Below are 16,552 nucleotides of genomic sequence, written 5' to 3'. Positions count from 1 at the left end.
CATCTCAAAAGCTAGGAATAACAGGTGGTGCCATGTTGGTGGTGCTGCTGCCACCACAAGCTCCCCAGTTGGCATTGATCTGTGACATGGCCTTTTCAGTGGCAGTTCCCCGTTTGTGGGATGTGCTGCCTGGTGAGGTGTTGCTGTCTCCCTCTTTATTATCTTCCAGGGGAATTTTTAAAATCTTCCTGTTTTAACCAAGCATTTGATTGCTGAAATGCAATATTCTTGGTGTTCCTGAGATCACTAGTTGAGAGTGCTTTTAAGAGATTTTTTTATTTTAAAAAGTTTCATTATTATTATTATTATTAGTAGTAGTAGTAGTAGTAGTAGTAGTAGTACCCTGCTCATCTGGCTGTGTCTGCCTCTTTTTAGTGGAAGGGATGCAGTGGCGTAGTGTGGGTTGTCAGCACCCGGGGCAAGGCAAGTAATTTGCGCCCCATAACCCGGGGCAAGGCAAGTAATTTGCGCCCCCTAACCCCTAACTTGCCGCTGCTGCCAGCTTCTTCTTGCTGCTGCCTGGTCTGGTCTGGTGTGGTTCTCTCCTGCGCTCAGCGCTGCGCTGGGCGGCCGCTGCACTGTCCCTCCCCCAGATAGTCCCTCGCTCTCTCTCCGCACCGCACCCCTGGCACCCACCCCCTCCACAGTGGGCGGCGACCCGGCGGCTCGGATCGGATTCGCACAGCCAGCACTGCAGTGAGAGTGAGTGAGTGTGCCAGGTAGGGGCAGAGAGCTGCGAGTGCGAGCGCCCCCCCAGATGTTGCGCCCGGTGCGGCCGGGCCCCCCCTGCACCCCCCACGCTACGCCACTGAAGGGATGGGATCATCACGCCTCTCCCTCCCCGTCCAGTGGAGTACCAGGAAATGGACAGATCATTCTTTCCAGACCTCTGACCTGATCACTTCCAGGAAGGGAGCTCCTTTCTATCCTCCTCCATCTCTCTCCATTGCTTTGTAAAAAGGTAAATGCAGTTGGCGCTGTGGTCTAAACCACTGAGCCGCTTGGGCTTGCCGATCAGAAGGTTGGAAGTTCGAATCCCTGTGATGGGGTGAGCTCCCGTTGCTCGGTCCCAGCTCTTGCCAACCTAGCAGTTCGAAAGCATACCAGCGTGAGTAGATAAATAGGTACCACTGCGGTGGGAAGGTAAACGGCATTTCCTTGTGCTCTGGCATTTGTCACGGTGTTCCATTCACCAGAAGCGGTTTCGTCATGCTGGCCACATGACCCATGTTATGTACTGAGTTAAATAGGATCCAAAACGCAGCAGTCTGTTTGGTCCTAGAACAACCCAGAAAGCTGTCTGTGGACAAACACTGGCTCCCTTGGCCTGAAAGCGGAAATGAGTGCCATACCCCATACTCAAATTCAACTGGACTTAAATGTCCAGGGGTCCTTTACCTTTTAGCCATTGCTTTAGGCTTTTTACCCTACACGACTACTTCCGTCTTTACTTCTGGGCTCCCCCACTCCACGCACATGAAACTAGGTAAGGGGTTGCAGTTGCTCTGCCCTGCAACTTCATTTCCTGTCTCTTCAGTTTGACTCAGGTTTTCAGCCTCCCAATATGAAAAGTTCAAGTCCGGGATGGGTATTTGGCCTACACTATCCACTATGAAAAGGGATGCGGGTGGCACTGTGGTCTAAACCACAGAGCCTAGGGCTTGCCGATCAGAAGGTCGGCGGTTCGAATCCCCGCAACTGGGTGAGCTCCCGTTGCTCGGTCCCTGCTCCTGCCAACCTAGCAGTTCGAAAGCACGTCAAAGTGCAAGTAGATAAATCGGTACCGCTCCAGCGGGAAGGTGAACGGCGTTTCCGTGCGCTGCTCTGGTTTGCCAGAAGCGGCTTAGTCATGCTGGCCACATGACCTGGAAGCTGTACGCCTGCTCCCTCGGCCAGTAAAGCGAGATGAGCGCCGCAACCCCAGAGTCGTCCGTGACTGGACCTAATTGTCAGGGGTCCCTTTAACTTTACCCACTATGAAGAGAGATGCAAAACATCTTCCAGCTTCTCTGTAACATCCTTATCCTTCTTTAGCACACCTTTCACTCAGTTGTCTAGCTGCCCCTTTGCATGTGATTGAAATGCTTCACACACCTTACCATTGATGACAACGAGGAGTTCACCCCCTAAGCGTTTTAGCTGTGTGAGGTAGGGTATTTTTTCTGATCATGATAGGGTCGGTCCTAAACGGCCTCGGTCCAGTATACCTGAAGGAGCGTCTCCACCTCCATCGTTCTGCCCGGACACTGAGGTCCAGTGCCGAGAGCCTTCTGGCGGTTCCCTCACTGCGAGAAGCCAAGTTACAGGGAACCAGGCAGAGGGCCTTCTCAGTAGTGGCACCCACCCTGTGGAACGCCCTCCCACCAGATGTCAAAGAGAAAAATAACTAGAGGACATCTAAAGGCAGCCCTATTTAGGGAAGCTTTTAATGTTTAATAGGTTATTGTACTTTAGTGTTTTGTTGGAAGCTGCCCAGATGGGCGGGGTATAAATAATAAATTATTATTATTATTATTATTATTATTATTATTATTGGGTGGGATTCATTCCCATGTACTTCATTCCTGAAAGAAATTGTCCCCCCTGCACACCTGAATAATAGAAAAAGAGAGGAAGCAATGAAGAAACCTAAAGGACTGGATTTGACTAACTGGTCCAGTACAAGGCCTTGTATCATAATGGGGCCAGAGGCAGATGAAGGGGTGTGTGGTGGGGGCGGACCGCCCTGAGTGTCTTCGCTGAGGAGGGTGACATTTGGTGCGCCGCCCACCCACGACTCCCAAGCCTACTCTGAGCCTTCAGGGGAAGGGGAAGCTACCCCGCTTTGCCGGGGGTATTCCGCCCTTCCCCCTTCGTTTTGACAGCTGGGGGAGGCTTGGGAGTTGCGGGCCGGCGGCTCACCAAATGTCCACCATCGGTGGCTTGCTCCGCCCCCGACTGCAGGGCGCATGTGCCGCTCCGTGCACCCAAGTGGCTATCCTGCACCTGGGAGGGCACCCTCCATGTCCCACCCCCCTTGGGAGCGCAGGCATATGCTCCGCCACTGAATGGGGCTCCCCACCATCACGTGCTCCCATGCCCACCCCAAATTATTCTGGGAGGCAACAGAACCCCCGGAGCAGCACACAGGGGAATGAGAAGGTAGATCATTCCATCAGACAAGCAGAAATGCTTGTGTTGATGGAATGATCTCCTCAGCACTACATTGAATTTCTTCTCGTGGCTTGTATTCAACTAGGTTTTACTCAGAGTAGACCCACTTAAATTAACGAACATTAGTCACATGCATTTGTTCCGGTAACTCTACACTCAATGAAACCTAGTTGGCTTCTGCCCAATGTGCAGTTTGTTCCCATGTTGGCACCCTCTTTGACTTGGTGGTACATATTCCTACATTCCTTCTAAGCTTCTATGACTGTGGTTCTGAATCATGTCCAAGCATTTGGAAGCTACTTGACTTCAACCAGTCAACCCTTTAACCAGTCCAGACTTCAACCCTTTAACCAGTCCACTCGTTTTTGAACAGTTTCCTCTCTTAAAGTCTCAGGTACAACTTGAGAAAATCTCTTAAAGTCAAGGGTGACTGTGTTGGACTTCCACTTCCATGTATGTTGAATTCAATAGCAGTGTGGTCACTGTCTCAATTGGTTCAACCACACACAGATCATAGTACCAGGCCCTGGATCAATCAATTCCCCAACCGATAGTATTGGCAAAACACAGCTCTGGATCTTGCTAATTAGCTGATCAATCCATCGTGCAGCCCAATTATAGTATATCTACTCAGAAGTAAATCCAACTGGATTCAATGAGGCCAAAGTGAGTGTGCAAAGGATTGCAACAATATATCACAACTGCTCTTTCAGGGAGATCTTTCTCAAGGATTTATGGTGGGTGGAAGCTGTATAATTTAAATAACTGCAAATATAAATCAAAATGATTATAGTGTTCATGCGTCTGAGATCAAGCTGTGAATTTTAAAGCAGCACAAAATTATAGGAAAAACCCCCTGAGTAGGATTTACATAAACAGATCAAGTATTAATAGGAACTGCTTTTAGGTTAAAAGAGAATGTGTGTAGAATTGTATTGCTTGGTTACTGATAACCAGAGTTGAATAACAAATAACAGGGGTGTCCATCAGCTCTCTGTGTACCCCAAATTATGAGATGAACTGGGGTGATTTGGGGAAAGTTATCATATTTCCATGTCAGACCACACATTTAACTGGGGATTTTCTCAAGTTGTACCAGAGACTCATTAAACTTCATATCCATCCTGTAGTCGCAGCTTACTGGGGAAATGCCCACAGCTTGAGAGGGGAAGGAATACTTTCCCCATGGCACTCAATCACAATGATTTGGGAAGTGTATTGAAACCTGTTTCACATGGATCTATGCCTTCCCCTATGAAGGATTCTTATTTATAATCCCTCAATTTCTTTGTCTGTGGAGGAAAGTCAACTACTCCCCAACCATAAAGGTATGTCATATTGATATATATGTACAGTAAAATGATTTTTTTAAAAAATAGTTTTGCTTTTTTAACATGAACACATTATACTTCAATTGATGTGTAAATTGCTTTGCAATAGATGCTGTTTACATATTCATTGAAGTGTGGTGGCCACTTTGCCTCATTGCTTTTCTTTTTTTCTGAAGTGTTTTGTTGATTTTGTGTGAGTTGTTTGTTGAGGGATGAAGTTTTTATGTGTCTACTCAAAAGCAAGTCTCACTAAATTCAATCTGGCTTACTCTCAGGGAAGTGGGGATAGAGTTGCAGCCATAATCAATTTCCTACTGTGAACAGAATCCATTGTTCATTATGTTTGTTCACATGGGAAAAAATGATTTCTTCTAGGACCTGGAAACTTTATCTGTGCTCCTCTGTCCTTTATCTGAACCCCTTCTGTCAATGTGGGGACAGCCATTTGGACTTGACTGCTCATTTTTGACCACCCAACCCCTAAATCTTTGTTCCAAAAGCCATTTAAAACATAAGTCATATTGAGTGTTACATTCCCACACACATTTAACTATTTTCAGTATTAAAAGTAAAGGTAAAGGGACCCCTGACCATTAGGTCCAGTCGTGGCTGACTCTGGGGTTGCTGCGCTCATCTCACTTTATTGGCTGAGGGAGCCGGCGTACAGCTTCCGGGTCATGTGGCCAGCATGACGAAGCCGCTTCTGGAGAACCAGAGCAGCGCACGGAAACGCTGTTTACCTTCCCGCCAGAGCGGGACCTATTTATCTACTTCCACTTTGACGTGCTTTCTAACTGCTAGGTTGGCAGGAGCAGGGACCGAGCAATGAGAACTCACCCCGACGCGGGGATTTGAACTGCTGACCTTCTGATTGGCAAGTCCTAGGCTCTGTGGTTTAACCCACAGCGCCACCCGCGTCCCATTTTCAGTATTATATATGGATTTATTAAATGAAATGTCGTAATGAGAAAGGCATATGTGATTAAGTTGCATTACACTGACTCATGTGATCCAGGACACTGAGGGCAGAACATCAGCAGGGTGCTAGCCTGTCCCTTCCAGATACCTGAGTGAGGAAAATGAGACACCATGACAAATTTATACGTCACCATGAAAGATAGTAGGGTGGACTGCAATCCTAACCCCATTTACCTTGGCATAATCCTCATTGAATTCTGAGTAGACATGGTTAGAACAGCAGCCATAGATGCCCTTGTGATGGGTCATTAGACACCTCATTAACTTTGTCTTTAAGGTGCCACAGGACTCTTAACTGTATTTGCTGCAACAGACTAACAGGGCTATCCTTCTAGAAATTCATTAACCTTGGAAGTGAACACACAGGTAAGGTAATTGATTTGTAAATAACTGTTCATGGCTGAAATATGTATGTCTGTTGTGGCACTGTGATATACTTTTTTTTTTTAAAGCACCCATATATTTGCTGAAAGGAAAAAGAGACTTGTGAAAAATAAACCAGAGGAATGGAAAATACTAGATGAAAGTGTGAACAAATATCAGGATGGATTGAGGCACTGTTGTGCATTCCTGCTATGAGTGGAGGGGCCAAATACTTCATCAAAAACAACTTAGTGAATTCGGTTTGGGGGGAGAGAGTGGATCCATAAATTTGAAGCAATAAGGAAACGAGGTTGTCATGGAAGCTTAGAGAACACACTAGTCGGGATGCTAGACAAATATGTTATTGTCTCTCTTAAACAAGAACAGAAGAGAAACAAAAACCACCTGGTTACAACCTGATAAAACCAAGTCTGGCTCCATTTAGTTACTGCAGGTAGAATCCAATGTAGCACTACATTTTTTGTCAGTGCAAGGAACAGCAGAATATTATTCCCCGCTCCTCCTTCTGCATGCCCCCTAAATCTCTTCTAGGGCAGCACATTTGGGGAGGGTGCAGGGCATGCCCAGGAAGAGGATGTTGATAAAAGGCCATATTGTGCGCATGGAAATCATTTCATTGGTATTAGTGGAGGACTTCCTTATAGCTAGATCAGGCTTAGGCAAACTCCGGCCCTCCAGATGTTTGGGACTACAACTCCCATCATCCCTGACCACTGGTCCTCTTAGCTAGGATGATGGGAATTGTAGTCCCAAACATCTGGAGGGCCAGAGTTTGCCTATGCCTCAGCTAGATAATGAACCTATCTGCACATTCCTCCCCTTTGCTTAAAGAAATAACAATTAAATCAGCACTATTGAGACATTTGTTTGTCTCAAAGGGTTCCAAATAATGTCTACTGATCACTAGAAATCCCAGGTGAAGCTGCCTCTTGAGATATGGTTCAATAATATTTGAGGTATAACTAGTTCAGAACGACCAACTGGGCTTAGAAGAGTTGCAAAAAAGGGTTATAAAGGAATATACCTTTGATTAAACCTGGTCTCCCTTCTTTTCATATGTAAGGGGGAAAGAAAGTAGAGCTCTCCCACCAGCCTCACAAATCATGAGCGTAGCCAGGATTTTGGGGGGAGGGGGCAGAACCAAGCTATCTGTGACTCAGTTGGTCATTTAGTTAAGTTTCTTTCTTTCTTTCTTTCTTTCTTTCTTTCTTTCTTTCTATCTTTCTTTATTTGATTTGGAGGGTGGCAGCTGCCCCCTGTCCCCTTGGCTACGCCCATGTCACAAATCTGTCTGTGGAGAACGTATATGGACTGCCAATGTTTTAAGAACATGTAAAATGGCACCATAAGCTTAATGCTATGTTCTTTTCTTTGTGAAGACTGTATTATATAATTCTCTTGATTAGAAATTGAAAAAACGGGTTCCGAATAACTGGGTGAGATGAGTAATGATCTGAAATGGTATCCGTCTTACAAGATGGCTCAGGAAGAGTTTCGAAACATGAACTTTGGCATGTTAGACACCACTTGTACCTTTGGGGTTAGTACCTTTTCAGGAATGAGAAGAGGGGGTTGGTCAGTTTCTATTAAGACTTCCATGTTCAGGCTAAGCAGATGATCTAGGTGATTATTGTTTGTTCGTTATACAATAGCGGAAGGCTGCCTTTTCTCTAACGAGTTTGTTAGAAACTTTCACTTCCAGCTCTGAATTTTCCCACACTTCTTACAGAAATGTCCACAACTCTTTTCACATGGAAATCTGATGAGGCAACTTTTTCTATGGTAGCCTGCTTTGGAAGGAGCTTTTTCTTTAGGAGTAGAATGGGCGCCCTGGCTTGTCTTCCAGTTGGGAATTCTGGTTTCTCCAGACAACACAAGTCCTGTGAGTTGCAGGAAAACCTTCAAGAGGGAGGTAATATCATTTCTTCTGCAGCTGCCCAGCTTTTCCCCACCACCAAATCTGCCTTCTGGGCTTAAATCAATGCACTTGGCAAATTTGGTTTTGGTTTTTTTTATTCAAAGTTATAACAAAACATATTATCCAAAAACATATCCTTATTTCCCCCACCATTTTTCTCCCTCCCCCTCCCCACCCCCCGACTTCCCTCAGTTCCAGTCTTTGGTTTCTCCAATAATGCTATTTTCTGCATGTTACAAAGTTGTATAGATCCTCAAACTATTTAGCTAATTATTATCAATAAAAAAAGTTGTGAATGTTTATTCAAAACCTGCCAAGGAGTCCAGTTCGCTTTGTTGAGTCTTCAGATAATTTGTTAAAGGTTCCCATTCATCCTTAAAGTCACAGTTATCCTTGTCCTGTAGCTTGTATGTCAATTTTGCCAGTTCTGCATAGTCCGTCAATTTTTCTTGCCATGATTCTTTAGTTGGGATTTCTTCAGTCTTCCATCCTTCCATCCAAATTTGGTTTTAAGGGAAGTTCATCCTTCTTCCTTTTTAAAAAAATTGGTGTGGAATTTTTTTTTCTAAGGCAAAGGGTTTCACTTTAAAAGCCACCAACACTGAACAGCTGTTGGGAACCCAGTTGAGAGCTCTCCTGTTTTCCTGTGCCTACAGAAATGCCCCAAGCTGGGTTTTCAGGAAGCGTCACCACCAGAGAAGACAGCAGATTGCAGGGCCACAAAAGGAAGGATATTTAGAATGAAAATGACAACATCACACCCCTCCAAAAAACCCCATCCACCTAAAATAAAAGCAAGATAAAAGCATAAAAAGCCTTGAAGACTATTCATGAGAATTTCACCAAACAATTTTCTCTCTCCTTTGATAATTGTTGTGTTTTCCTCATTAAACAATAGGGAATTGGGGGCAAATGTAGAAGAAATGTTCGGATCAGCTCTGAAAAACAAGAAAAGGACCAGAGGTGTCATTCTCGTAAAGAGGCTATGGGCCTCAAGGCACAACTAATTGACAGAGGGAAACAAATACCCTTTCATTGCAGCAGCCGATAACTCAAGGCTCATGAGATTATGATATAAAATGTACTAAGACAAAGTGATTGCCACAACAATGGAGAGATGTACCCTGTGGATGGAATGCATCCAAGATGCTCATAAATCTGTAATGAGAAGAAGAAAAAGCTTGAGAAATGACCCCATGTGGAAAAGGAGGAAAGGGAGAACTAGAGGAAAAGAGAGGGGGGTGTAAGCTGCAAGAAACTACAGTGGCATATTCAAAACACAGGTACGGGGGGGCAGAAAGAAGGGGAGAAACAGGTGGGGGATAAAAAGGGGAAAATCTGGAGGGAAACATAGCAGGGCACAGCATGGCATTCTGAAGGTATGTGATACCTATGAAAAAAGACCTTGCTCTTGCATGTGAGGGCAGGAGAGGGAAGAACGTGTTCTTGAAGCACAGAAAGAAAAACCTCATTAAGAACTGCAGTGGTACCTTGGGTTACAGACGCTTCAGGTTACAGACTCCGCTCACCCAGAAATAGTACCTCGGGTTAAGAACTTTGCTTCAGGATGAGAACAGAAATCGTGTGGCGGCAGCAGGAGGCCCCATTAGCTAAAGTGGTGCCTCAGGTTAAGAGCTATTTCAGGTCAAGAACGGACCTCCAGAACAAATTAAGTTCTTAACCCGAGGTACCACTGTACATGTCTCAAGCACAGTGACAGGCCAGTGCATTTCCCTCTGACATAACTTTTTCTTCATTGTGCAGGAAGGAAAGGCTTTTAATCTCAGGGCTGTGGGTTTGAGCCTCACGTTGGGCAAAAGATTCCTGCATTCCAGGGGGTTGGACTAGATGACCCTCAGGGTCCCTTCCAACTCTAGAATTTTATGATTCTACAGTGGTACCTTGGGTTAAGTACTTAGTTCATTCCGGAGGTCCGTTCTTAACCTGAAACTGTTCTTAACCTGAAGCACCACTTTAGCTAATGGGGCCTCCTGCTGCCGCCACGCGATTTCTGTTCTCATCCTGAAGCAAAGTTCTTAACCTGAAGCACTATTTCTGGGTTAGCGGAGTTTGTAACCTGAAGCGTATGTAACCTGAAGCGTATGTAACCTGAGGTACCACTGTATATGGTTGTGCTCCAAAATGACCCACAGGGAGAGCATATGCTTAGATCAGGCATAGGCAAACTTGGCCCTCCAGGTGTTTTGAGACTACAATTCCCGTAATCCCTGACCAGTGGTCCGGTTAGCTAGGGATGATGGGAGTTGTAGTCCCAAAACATCTGGAGGGCTGAGTTTGCCTATGCCTGGCTTAGATCGTAAATAGCATTGGTGTCCCCACCCCAAATCCTTGGAAAGCTCTGGTTTAGCTTCCCCCAATAGCAGTTATTGTTTTACCTGTTATTTATTACATTTATATCCTGCTTTTCCTTCACAGAGCACACATGGCTCTCCATGTCTCCATTTTTTTTTTTTTTATCCTCACAACCCTGTGACGTAGGTTAGGATGACAGGAAGTGGCTTCATGGCTGGCCGGAGATTTGAACTCTCGTCTCCCAGAGTCATGTTGTTGTTGTTGTTGTTGTTTAGTCGTTTAGTCATGTCCGACTCTTCGTGACCCCCTGCACCAGAGCACCCCAGGCACTCATGTCTTCCACTGCCTCCCGCAGTTTGGTCAAACTCATGCTGGTAGCTTCGAGAACACTGTCCAACCATCTCGTCCTCTGGCATTCCCTTCTTCTTGTGCCCTCCATCTTTCCCAACATCAGGGTCTTTTCCAGGGAGTCTTCTCTTCTCATGAGGAGGCCAAAGTCTTGAAGCCTCAGCTTCAGGATCTGTCCTTCCAGTGAGCACTCAGGGCTGATTTCCTTCAGAATGGAGAGGTTTGATCTTCTTGCAGTCCATGGGACTCTCAAGAGTCTCCTCCAGACCAGAATTCAAAAGCATCCATTCTTTGGCAATCAGCCTTCTTTATGGTCCAGCTCTCACTTCCATACATCACTACTGGGAAAACCAGAGCTTTAACTATACGGACCTTTGTCGGCAAGGTGGTGTCTCTGCTTTTTAAGATGCTGTCTAGGTTTGCCATCGCCTTTCTCCCAAGGAGCAGGCGTCTTTTAATTTCGTGGCTGCTGTCACCATCTGCAGTGATCATGGAGCCCAAGAAAGTACAATCTCTCACTGCCTCCATTTCTTCCCCTTCTATTTGCCAGGAGGTGATGGGACCAGTGGCCATGATCTTCGTTTTTTTGATGTTGAGCTTCATAGCTGTCAACTTTTCTTGTGAGGAATCCTATTCAGAATAAGGGAATTTCCCTTTAAAAAAGGGAAACGTTGACAGCTATGCCCAGAGTCCCAATCCAATACTCTAACTACTACACCAGAAGGGAGCGGGGCACAAATGGTTTCTGTTTGCATTCCCTGAGGTAAATGGTATTAAAAAAAAGGAGTATGTGTTGGCTGTGTTGCATTGTGTACAGTGACTCACAATGATGATGCATCTGGTGGCGGGTTGGGCGTCCCTGTCATTACACATTCCTTGTAACAAACAGATTTAATAGCAGTTGGTGTAGTTGAGCATCTACTTAATTAGTTTTAATAGTCTTCATCAACTAGTATGTTCCACCTTGTCCAAGAGAGAAGGCAATTAATTCCTCAACACTTTGCATGGCTGTTACTGACTGCAATCATAATCAACACACCCTGAACATTTTAATAGCCTCTCTGAAGCAGTGCTTTTGGATGTGAGCGGCTGCAAATGGCACAGATTCAAAGGCAGGAATGGTGCGCTTGGATGTGAGCCCATCTCTAATCAGCAGCAGAAAGTGTGAGCACTGAAGCCCTTTTGCATTCCTATTCACTGCAAGAACAGCCCTTCTTGTAACAGAACTGGAACTGTATCCCTGGCAACTCTGGAAAATAGATTTTTTTTTTTTAAAGGAAGGAATCAATACAGGATAATACAAAATCCAATCAATGGACAGAAGCTACAGAAATACAAATAGAGCTATACCTAACAAATACAAAAATTCACATTCATTAGAGTCCTTGGAAAATAAACGTTGTGCACCTATTCAGCATTAAGGAGGACAGTTGTTGTTTTAAAAAACAGAACTTTTAAAATATTCAGAGCCTTTGAAATCGCAAGACAGAACTCCCATCGGACACCAGCATTTGATGTGAAAGATTAAATCTTGTCAAAATAATGGTGTGATATTTTTGTGTTAACAGAAGCAAATTATTGAGTGCAAGAACAGCCTCTTTATTATCCATTTGTACAATACCTTCCATGGTGTTTCAGTTTCAGAAAAAATACCCTTGCCGTGATAATAAGATATTAGATTAGGGCTGTAACCAGATTGAAGGTCTAATTGATTTGATTAAGACTTCATGTGCATAAAATAACAGTTCAGGAGAGAAAGAAGATATTCTTTCTTTGCTACAGCAAATACTAACTTAGACTGAAATCCTGTACAGATTTGCATGAAAGTAAGTCCAACTAAGGTCAATGATGTTTGCTTCCGAGTAGACAGCGCACAAGGTTATAGTTTAATTGTATGCATGTAATTAAAAGGTTTATCTTCTGTCCAGGGGTGCTAACTTGAATAAAATATTGCAGGGGGGGCAGTAAACTCTGACCCACATAATCAGTCTCATGATGCAGTACATACACACCATTTGAATGGCAATACACATCATCTTTTTTGGGGGGGGGGACACAGCCTCCTCAAATAATTTTGTCGTGGGGGCCCAAGACCCCTTGGCCCCTAGGAGTTGGCTCCTATCATTCTGTCCTTCAGCGGTGCTTCCAGAGCAATTTACAAAAACAAGATTAACCACATTAATAAGATATAGCAAACATAATAGTGGGGTAGGATAGCTGAAAATAATGTCCATATATTTCACATCTGGCAACCAATGTGTTCCTTTGGTTTCAGAGAGTACATGGGTAAAGGTAAAGGGACCCCTGACAATTAGGTCCAGTCGTGGCCGACTCTGGGGTTGTGGTGCTCATCTCGCTTTATTGGCCGAGGGAGGTGGCGTACAGCTTCCGGGTCATGTGGCCAGCATGACTGAGCCGCTTCTGGCGAGCCAGAGCAGCGCACGGAAACGCCGTTTACCTTCCCGCCAGAGTGGTCCCTATTTATCTACTTGCACTTTGACGTGCTTTTGAACTGCTAGGTTGGCAGGAGCAGGGACCGAGCAACGGGAGCTCACCCCGTCACGGGGATTCGAACCGCCGACCTTCTGATTGGCAAGTCCTAGGCTCTGTGGTTTAACCCACAGCGCCACCCACATCCCTAGTACATGGGTAGACAAGACTAAAAATCTCAGGACACAATTTTCATGGCCCTCTAGCAGCTATGGTGGCTCGTTTACCAGAAGTAATGCATTTAACGTTAACTCTGGAAGTGTATATTCAATTTTGATCAAACTAGGTCTCCTAGAGCAAAATATGCATCACGAGGCTGTTTGGTCAGAATCAAGTATACGCTTCTAGTATTAATGCTAAATATCTTGCTAAATACGATCTGAAACCAAAGGGGTGCATTAGTTTCCAGATATGATTCTTTTTTCAGCTCTCCTGCTCCACTATAATAGGGTTGCCGTATTTCAAAAAGGGAAAATCTGGACACAAAAATTGTTGAGCTTTTTTTGAAATGAATTTTTTTTAATGAAATTTCTGCCCAAACACTGCTTCCGACTGCAGTATTCTGGCTATGTCCAGGAAATTCCAGATATATGGCAACCCAGCACAATAACAGCAATACTTTCAAACAGAAGTTTAAAATGGTGCTTAAAAGTGTTTCAAGAATGGCATGATCATATATTAGCTGAAGACAGCAGGTTTATTCTTCCCCTTTATAGGAATGTTCCATGCATGCTAAGAAAAAAACAGCTAGGGGAAGGATAGACAGCCTTAGAAGGTCATGCATCACTTGTTCTTCCACACATTTTAAGAATACTGTTGCCAAAGAAGACAAGGGAAATCACTGTGTATTAAAATATCGCTTGATAGGTTACTGCTTATCAAAGGTCAATGTCAAAAATGCAAAGTTGCAGAGTAAGTGGAATGTGAGCTGAAAATTAACCTAAGGGCATAATTCAGAGAAACTAAAGTGTGGTTTTTTTTGTTTGGTTTTTTTAAAAGAACTCTAACCATTCAAACAGCAGAAAATGTATAATGGCAGGAATAAATATCCACAATTCCTAATAACTCTGTGCAGCTGGATGGTGGTGTTGAGAGTCAGAGGTCCCCATTAAGAACTGCTTACTTATTAATGGAACTTCATTTCTTATTTTAATACTGAACATAACTGAGGCCTAGAAACTCTGATAACAGCAAAGCATCTTATCAATTATGGAAACAAGAACCGGATTTTCTTAAAAAAGAAGAGGAGACGATTTTGATTTGGTATGCATTTAAAGCCGAATCACTTCCCAAAACATTATAAGAACTGAAACACAGCTATTCTTCTAAATTCACAGTTATCTGAATTTTGCAATGCGGTGCCCCAACCGACAAAAAACTTTGCAAAAATGCATGTTTTAGGGTAAAGTATGCATAAGCATGAAGGCGTTAGTGAAACCAACGTACAAAATGTGTCACAGTAGGGGAAACTGCTGACAAAATTTTGACATAAATGGCATATAAAGTATATTCATTAGGATAAATTCTCGCTAAAAAGGTGAGGAATTTTCAAAACACACACACAGCTACGTTCGCATATGGAGAGAATTGAGTTGCCATTTTCTTTAGCTATACAAGGCAGCCAAGGACTTGCAGCTCTTTTTAAAACTTGAAAGCAAGAGTCCCATTGCTGCTCCCAAGCCACACAAGGTTTTCTCTGCTTCTTCCTGCTACCTGCACTTACTCCATAGTTTCCAAGTGTTATGATGCAAAATGATGCCACAATGTTCCCAAGCCACTCCAGGAAGTTTGTCTGGCAAATGGACAGCCATGCTTCCAGAAGGGAGGAACATAATGATGTGTCGTGTCACTTTCAAGCCAGACTTCCTGGAGGGACTTGGGAGTCATGTGATGTCACAGTGCATCATTCAAAAGTCTAACAAGTATGATTGGTGGGAAGAGGCAGAGAGGGTTTCTTGATGGTGTGAGCAGCTTGGGATCTTGTTTTACCATTTTTTGTTTGTTTGTTTTAAGCCAGGCTTCCTCAACCTCGGCCCTCCAGATGTTTTGAGACTACAGTTCCCATCATCCCTGACCACTGGTCCTGCTAGCTAGGGATCATGGGAGTTGTAGCCCCAAAACATCTGGAGGGCCGAGGTTAAGGAAGCCTGTTTGAAGCTAACCACTTCCGCCCCTTGACCACTTTATACAGTATTATTGCTGCCCCTCCCCAGGTGAAGGTTTTTGTTGTTGTTGTTTAGTCGTTTAGTCGTTTAGTCGTGTCCGGCTCTTCATGACCCCATGGACCAGAGCATGCCAGGCACTCCTGTCTTCCACTGCCTCCCGCAGTTTGGTCAAACTCATGCTGGTAGCTTTGAGAACACTGTCCAACCATCTCGTCCTCTGTCGTCCCCTTCTCCTTGTGCCCTCCATCTTTCCCAACATCAGGGTCTTTTCCAGGGAGTCTTCTCTTCTCATGAGGTGGCCAAAGTCTTGGAGCCTCAGCTTCACGATCTGTCCTTCCAGTGAGCACTCAGGGCTGATTTCCTTCAGAATGGAGAGGTTTGATCTTCTTGCAGTCCAAGGAACTCTCAAGAGTCTCCTCCAGCACCAGAATTCAAAAGCATCAATTCTTCGGCGATCAGCCTTCTTTATGGTCCAGCTCTCACTTCCATACATCACTACTGGGAAAACCATAGCTTTAACTTTTTTTTTTAATTACCCATTAAGAAATCAAGAGAAGACCACATCCATTTTTCATGTAGGTGTGATATCTTCAGGAAAATTAAATGAAGTTTCAGCTCAGCACGACTTTCTTCACTCCTTTGACACCACACAATTTAATATCTCGGCACACACGATCCCAAAAGAATGAGTGCCTGTGCACAGAATTATTTTTATATTATGTTTGTATAACATCGGGTGTATTGTAGATATTATTTGTAACAGCCTTTTTTGCATATGTAATCAAAGTTCCCTGCTAGATCTTAATGCTATCCTAATTATACATTTTGTATTTTGATGTTCAGAGAAAATAGTTTCATTCAAAACTTGGGATCCAGGTCTTCAATTTATGGCCAAGTAAAACAACACATAGTTGTCATATGTCTCTGATACAGGTTCAGCAGATAGAAATTAGGTGATGGCTAATAATGGCTTAGGAACTCAATTTTTAGCAGCTCATAATGCAAAGTGCAAAGTGAGTATTATAGCCCCAGAAGTTCTTCTCTGACTAGCATTTTATTCTGAGCCAGAGAATAATATGAGTTATCCCTCCTTCCTGCTTGGCATCCTTTAATACCACCTGAAATCATTGTGTTAGGAGTCATATTTTTTCAATAATGGATACTTTGACAATTGTTTCTAAGAGGAAAATGACAATTTGAAATACCCCAGTAATAGATATATTTTGGTTAGATCTGGTTCCATCTCGTGATAAAATTAATTCCCATCCAATGGTAGCTAAACTTATGGTAGTACGCCAAGTCTTCTCAAATCTTTTAAAGAATTGTTTTAGCTTAATAAGTAAAGTTCAATCAAGTAATTAATCTCTTGATTATTTTAAGTGGAATTTGCCCAATGTATTCTATATAGCGAGCTACAGTAAGCAATAAATTATTTATGCAGTCAAGATTACATGCAACCTAGTAGCTTGATG

At 43.8% G+C, this 16,552-nt stretch overlaps 2 long non-coding RNA genes across 2 annotated transcripts; both read left to right on the top strand.

The window, feature by feature from the left end:
- The first annotated feature begins 4,287 nt into the window (after positions 1 to 4,287).
- Positions 4,288 to 6,433, top strand: LOC310753052. Its single transcript, XR_014543121.1, has 3 exons — positions 4,288 to 4,481; positions 5,740 to 5,828; positions 6,378 to 6,433. It is a non-coding gene; the product is annotated as an uncharacterized lncRNA (long non-coding RNA).
- An 861-nt stretch (positions 6,434 to 7,294) lies between these two features.
- On the top strand, positions 7,295 to 8,578 carry LOC310753157. Its single transcript, XR_014543241.1, has 2 exons — positions 7,295 to 7,758; positions 8,421 to 8,578. It is a non-coding gene; the product is annotated as an uncharacterized lncRNA (long non-coding RNA).
- The last annotated feature ends 7,974 nt before the right edge of the window (positions 8,579 to 16,552 follow it).

The sequence above is a fragment of the Podarcis filfolensis genome (assembly GCF_964270895.1).
Source record: "Podarcis filfolensis genome assembly, chromosome: 17".
Classification (NCBI taxonomy): domain Eukaryota; kingdom Metazoa; phylum Chordata; class Lepidosauria; order Squamata; family Lacertidae; genus Podarcis; species Podarcis filfolensis.
The sequence above is the reverse complement of the archived record's forward strand: the minus strand, read 5'-3'. Positions and strand labels throughout refer to the sequence as shown.